Below are 7,116 nucleotides of genomic sequence, written 5' to 3'. Positions count from 1 at the left end.
ATATGATCATTTGTGCTGTCTTGACAGAGCAAAATGGGAGATTCCTGAGAGAGAGAGACCTGTCTTCCCTCAGAAGTGTGGCATGTGTTCTGGCTTGGTCCATCATACAGAACTGACTTAGGATTGCCTTGGAATTCTGGCTCTTGCCTTGCTGGTGGTTGGTTTGTGTGACTTCTGTTTTGATTTAATGGTACTTAGTTTGCATTTACATCTCTTGAGTCTGAGGCATATGAGACATAGATTAGACTCCTCTTCTCATTGGCACACGACATAGTGGTTACTGTGTGTAAAATATCCAATACTTCAGAGGGATTTACTTATAAAATTATTAGACTTTAAAATGTTACAAAGTAAATTTTATTTCCAAGTAGTAGTTAGAAGACTTTAATAAAAGTGAGTTAACAATATTTTAGTTGAGCAAGGTAGAGATGCTAGTTTTCATATCAACATCTACCTTACCGCTCAAAACTCCAACTTGGGCATTTAATAATCCTGTAAAAAAAAAATCTATGATTAATATATATAAGCTGTAAAGCACGCTTTCCATCTTGCTGCAGGAATATTTGCAGCAAGTTGAGGTACTCTGGAAAATAACTCATTGAGGTGAGGCAAAACCTCACCAGAGCTTCTGGAGAATTTACATTGAGAGACCAAGAGCAGAAGTTGAGTGTGATCCACATCATGGGCTAATAAATATGATGCCTTAGAAAGAAAGGCCTAAAATGCCAACAAGTGTATAGGCTGTATACCACAGAAAAGTTTTATAAGCAGTAGCAGGAGTATAGCAGATTATTTATGTGGTGTGTTTTTTTTTCTGCCCACATGCAGTGAATCTACGTCCCTAGATCATCTGTATAAATCTTACTCACAATCAAAAGTGAACCCACATGTCACTTTTCTAAGAACTGCAGGATATTTTTTGACTGACTACTTTGTTTTAATCAAGTCTTAAATGGAAAAACAACTTCCAAACACTTCTGCTTAAAAACAGCAGGTAGTGGCTTGACCAAAGCCCAAAACTGTGATACCTTGGAGGAGCCACATACACTCTGTATTCTCATTCTTTAAAGACTGGATGATGGTGCAACTGCGTCTCAAGTAATGCACAATTTATGAAGTACTATGGGGCTCTGGTAACCTCAAAGCTACAAGATGATGGAGAAGATGGGTCGTCTGAGGAGCCTATGGAAGGAGGAGAAGGAATGGTTTGAGGGTACTGTTCTCAGTCATCTTATATTGAAGGAAACAGTCTTATCTTGGTCTAGAAATTCTTTTGACTTGTTCTTTTCTGAATTATGGTTCTGGTTGGTGGCCTGTGCTTCCAGACAGCTTAATTTTTACTTCAGTTTGTTTTCTCCAATCGTCTCCCCCAAAATCTCCAAATTTTTGACATTACAGAGTTCCTGAAGAAATAGTACAGTCATAAATCTTTGATAATGTAGAGTAACTGCTGAAACACATAAATCTTGATGTAGGATAGTGTTATGAAACTGAATATTGCACTTTTTCAGAAACAAGAAAGCTTTGGTTTTGAAGATGAAGCTCAACTCCACGTTTTAGTCTGTCTGCAGAAGGAAAATCTCTGAGTTTATCTCCTGTTTTTAGCATTCATCAGTTTTAGTAACTATTGTCCTTATATATGTTGCTATGGACAGATACTGTGCTGTCACTTATATGATCTTTTTTTGAGTTGCTTGGTGTAGCAATGCATTGCTAGATCTATATATATCTTGTACTATGACAGTCATTATAGAAAGACATAAGCTTTCTGAATTTTTTCCCACCTGTGTAACTGGTGACAAGGCCATTACATAAAGATTCCTCCTGAAATGAACCTCTGTAGTCATTAGAGGTGTACTGCAAAATGCTTGGAAGACATACTTTTAAACTGAATATGAAAAGATTGTAAGGATTTATATAGCTGAACTTGAAAATAATGACACTGATGTTGGGAGATTTTAAAAGTCTGAATTTGTCATTCTAGGAACTACAGGTTCATTCAAGTTTTCATTAGCATAACAGACTAAATATAAATCTTTCCATTAGTACTGTGTTTCGTACTGTGTTGTCAGACAGCTAAAACCAGTCTTTTGATATCTATTTGATGGATGTATAAGGGACTGGAGAATTGCAAATGGTTTGATGTGTCCTTTTGCAGCACTTCCAGTAGCTTGAAATATTACTGCTTCTTGAATGTCTTTAAAATGTAATCCTGTGAAATTTATCTCATTTGGGCTCATTATACAGAGCAGAGCTATTATAAAAATACTTAATCCTAGCAACATTTTCTGCATCTTCATTTTTCTGTGATGTCAAGTCACATTTGTTTTTTGCATGTTTGTATCAACAAATTAATCTGTTCAGGTGATCCAAGGGTGATAGCATGGGCCCCTGTCTCACTGGCATGTTTCAGTTGGTGGAAAGCTTGTAGAGAGGATCAAGAAAATGCCTTCTAGCAACCACAGACTATGCTGAAAGTCTTGAGCATGAAGAAACTCAGCACATACTTCAACATCAGGTGTCATGAGAGCAATATATCAGGTCTGTTTATACTCTACCTAGCACAGGTCCCTAATGGTCTTTTGGCCATCCTCTGGAGATACCTTACATAATTTTATGGATTTTTGGAAATTTCTGCTATATCATTACTGTATTCATCTGTGTTACACTGAAACTTATGCTGTCCAATATCTGATGGTGTTTTAGAGGCAGTCATTTTTTTCCCCATAACTTAAAAAAAAAAAAAATTAGCAATATCTGATAAACAGGTATGACTCAGGTCACATTTCTGTGTGATGCTTCCAGTTTCATTGCATGAAGCTAAGCAAGAAGGAAAGAGCTGAATTGTCCCATGTGAGGGGAATTCTGGAAGAAAGACTTTTCTTATTTTCTCGCACCATGAAAAAGACATGTCTGATCAGTGTGGTGCTGGTCAGAGAAATGGATCTTTGAAGATGAATAAATTTTAAATCCTGCTTGAAGTATTAGGACTGAGTCATGCAGTAAGTATCTAAATCTTTTCTGTGATAGAAGCACATAGATGTAGATAACCATTTAAGCTTGCTCTGCTTTTGAACTGAAAATAGCAAAATAGAGATATGGCAGTGTAATAAGATAGGTGTAACAAAACAAGGTGTTCATGAAAGGGAGAGTGAACACGAAGCAATGAAAGTCTTAGTTGTTCTGTAAGCATTTAGAAGTTAGATGTCTAGTCTGTCAGATGTCAAGGCTCCTTTTGGAGTCAGACTGATACCATTTGGACTCTTGAATATTCATTTTGGAGGATTAATTTCCTCTGAGACATGTACTTTTCTCCTTTGGCTGACTAGAGAGAGAGAGTCTAGTCTGATCATATCAGAGTCATGTATCCAGCAGGAAGTTTAGATAAGGATCTTGCAGCTTACAGTTAATTGGACCATTAAAAACACGGACACAAAGCAGAAAAGGGATAAGGTTTCCAGTGTATGAACATACCAGATTACCATACTGTAAATAATGTATTTTCAGGTAAATATTAGCTAATTCTTTCAAACAGCTATGACTTGTTTTTTGCTGGATGAGAGGCATCTTATTGAGTCTTCTGAGGATAATAAATTTTCCGCTGGTAACCTGAAATGATGGAATAAATTCAAACTTTCAGCTCTGATACTCAAATGCAGACTAGGCAACTGTTCTCTTGCTTGGGGTGATTCAACCTTGGTTGCATGCTAGGTGCCCACCCAAGCTCTTCTATCACTCCCCCTTCTAAATTGGGCATTGGAGGGAGGAAGATAATGAAAGGCTCCTAAGTGAAGACAAGGACTGGAAGACCACTCAGCAATTATCATCACAGGCAAAACAGACTCAATTTGGGGAGAATTGGTCTTATTAATTAACAACTCCCCCCACTGCTCCCTTCTTCTGGGTTTCTACCTCCTTTCCCCCTCTGTCATTGGCAGAGGGGCATGTAGAATACGGGTTATGGTCAGTCCATCACAGATGGTCACTGCTTCCTCTCAGGGGGAGGACTCCTCACACACTGCTACAGTGTGAGATCTCTCCCACAGGTGATAGTCCTCCACAAACTTCTCCAATGTGAATCTTCATGAGCTGCACTAATGTGAGTCTTATCTGCAGGAGATGAACTGCTCCAGCATGGGCCCCCTATAGGGTCCCAAGTCCTGACACCAAACCTGGTCCAGTGTGGGCTCCTCTCTCCATGGGTTCCCAGGTCTTGATAGGAACTTGCTTCAGTGTGGGCTTCCTATGGGGTTATAGCCTCCTTCAGGCATCCACCTGTTCCAGAGCGGAATGGCTCCATGGGCTGTGGGTGGATCTCTGCTCCACCTTGAATCTCCATGGGCTGCACCACAGGTTGCAGGGGAACTGCTCCAGTGTATGGAAACCTCCGTCTCCACTAACCTTGGTATCTATGGAGAGGTGACATTCTCACATTCTCACTCTTTTCTTCTGCTGCTGCAGTTTAGCATCTGTCCAGCACCTTCTTTCTCTTCTCCCATTTGTTAATCACAGAATTGTTACCACTGTTGCTAATTGGCTCAACAGTCTTAGAGCCGACTGGCACTGGCCCTATCAGATACAGGAGAAGCTTCTAGTGGCTCTTCATAGAAGCCATACCTATAGCCCCCCTGTACCAAAACCTAGCCACTCAAACCCACTATTTTATCTTTTGCATTTGACTGTGAAAATGCAAGTTGTCTTTCAGGATCTTGAGTTTCAGCTGTCAAGCATACTAAGTGTTACTGGTAAGAATGGCCATTAGGCATAACGCAAAGTGACATCAGGGAGGGTATTGGAGTGGTGTTTACTTTTTTCAAAAGTTTAGGGCATGTCTCCAAACACAGCTGAAAGGTTGATATTTTTCCATAAGGGTTATTGATAACTGGTAGTAGTTCAAATAAATTTGTCTTCCAAACAGACATGCAATTCATTCTGTTTTTAAATTTGGGGTGGTGTTTTTGATTTTTTTTTTTCTTTTTTTTTTTACTAATTTTTAACTGCAGTATTTTTCTGGCTTGAAAGATGTGTCTCTTTGGAGACTACTACGAGTGATTTGGTCTAAGGAAACTTTGAACCCCACATGGGGACCACACTAAAGGTGCTATTTGAACAATAGCTGTCCTGTTCTACAGGTCCTTCCATGTACATCTTGTGCACCTGTAGTATGTCACCCGAGAATTTTTTCTCTTAACTTTGTTTTGTTGTCTAATATATAGTTTTATGTGGTTATGTGCACCTTTATGTTTTGCAAAATAAGGTGTTGAGTTAGACTGCTTTGCTTTTGAATGATGCAGTCTTAGTTCTAGTCTCAGAATATACTGTCTGCCTAGCTGTTAGGAATTCTTGAGCAATACAAGCCAGTACAACGTGGTTCATTTTGTTGTCTTCCTTACTTTTTGTTTGACATAATTTCTAGAATAATTGAGACAGGAAATGAGCTGAAATGGTTTCCAAGTTTTTATATTGATTAAGCATTAAAGATAAATGCTGATGTTAACACAAAGCACATTGCGTATCTTGTGTGATTTAGTTTCTGCATGCTACAGCAAGAAGATATTTAACTGAAATCTCTGCTTAGAGTTCAATAAATCAGATCTTTCAACATAGTTAATTCAATTTAATTTAACAGATGTGCCCATTGAACTATCTTTTTCATGACTTCCTAGCATTGTTCAGGAATCTCATTTTGAAACATATACTTGGTACATCTCAGCTGAAACTTAGACAATGAGTTATATTATTTTGATATGGTAAAATCTGAGCTGATTACTGCTACAGGCTTTAGAAAATGAAACACTATTATTCTAATGTGTCACTTTCCAGATTAACTGTTGCATATTTGTGTCTGTTACTCTGATAAATACCTATGGCTCAGAAGATAGTACTGAGAGCCACTTGTATTTTGGAGAGTGTGGGGTTTTTTATTCACATTAAATTCCTGGATAAATATTGCTTACATGGAAGTTTTCTGCTCTTCATTCCATTGATTAGAAACCTGAATGGATATAGCTGTGGTAAGAATGCAAGCTGGTTTCAGGACTTCCAAACCCTTTCTCTGTATGTAGATGTAGGGAAGGTGTAGTGATATCTTTTGTTATAAAATGGAATCCTGGCATGGATGGGGGGAAAAAAAAAAAAAAAAAACAAAAAACCAAAAAACCAACACAAAAAACCAAGACTTTTTGAACTATTGTATATTTGATGCTTTTAGACATTATCTGTCACATGTGGAGTGATTAGTCACATCCTACTCGTTCTCTTTTGCACCTAGCTATGAGTACAGCTCTTACTTTTTTCTATATACTTCAATGTCTGCCAGAGAATTTTACTTGACATAGAACAGGTGAACATTACTGCTATATGAGATATCTGAGAATGTGCCTTTAATTATGAAGTTGTCTTCTAGCTGTTCTTCTCATAGAAAAAACAAAAGTCAGTACCTGAAATTCTCTGTATAATATTGTTATCCTCCTTCACAGCTTCTGACCCTTGATATTTTGGGAGAACCATTGGTTTCTCTTGTCATAGTGGAGTTTTTTCCTGTTCTTCACATTCTGTTCAAGTTTCATACGATGTCTTCTGTGGTAATGATCCTTTCTGGTAACCACTTTCACTTAAGATGAGTTTCTGTTGGACAGGTGAACTATCAAACTAACCTACTTAATTAGCTTAACGTAGTTGTTCTTGCCATCCTACAGATTGGTATGTATGTTGGCAGAGCCCAGCAGTAACAGACTTGGTTTTATTATTTTCAGAATTTGACTTTCACTTGTCTTTCCAATAGAACTCCATCTGTGACATGAAGACAGGCAATTAACATCTGGTGGTTTTGTCCAAATTTGAGTAGGTGATGTGACTATGCTTCCCTTCCAAATGCCTTTTTCATGTCATGTGGAATAATATGTTCTAAATCTTATTTTCCTTAATCAGAGTTTTAGATGGCAACCATGCTTTTCCTGATAAAGTCTTGGCCAGAGCAAAGAAGGTGTATTTGGAATACCTTGACATCGAGGAGAATAGTTGCTTCGTGCACAAGGAGTGATGATAGCTTCGCTTATGATATGTGGAATCTGATGTAAGTTTGGTTGCTGAAGAAGCTGGAAAGGCAAAAAGCAG

This window comes from Colius striatus, chromosome 1 (genome assembly GCF_028858725.1).
Source record: "Colius striatus isolate bColStr4 chromosome 1, bColStr4.1.hap1, whole genome shotgun sequence".
In the NCBI taxonomy this organism is placed as follows: Eukaryota; Metazoa; Chordata; class Aves; order Coliiformes; family Coliidae; genus Colius; species Colius striatus.
The sequence above is the reverse complement of the archived record's forward strand: the minus strand, read 5'-3'. Positions refer to the sequence as shown.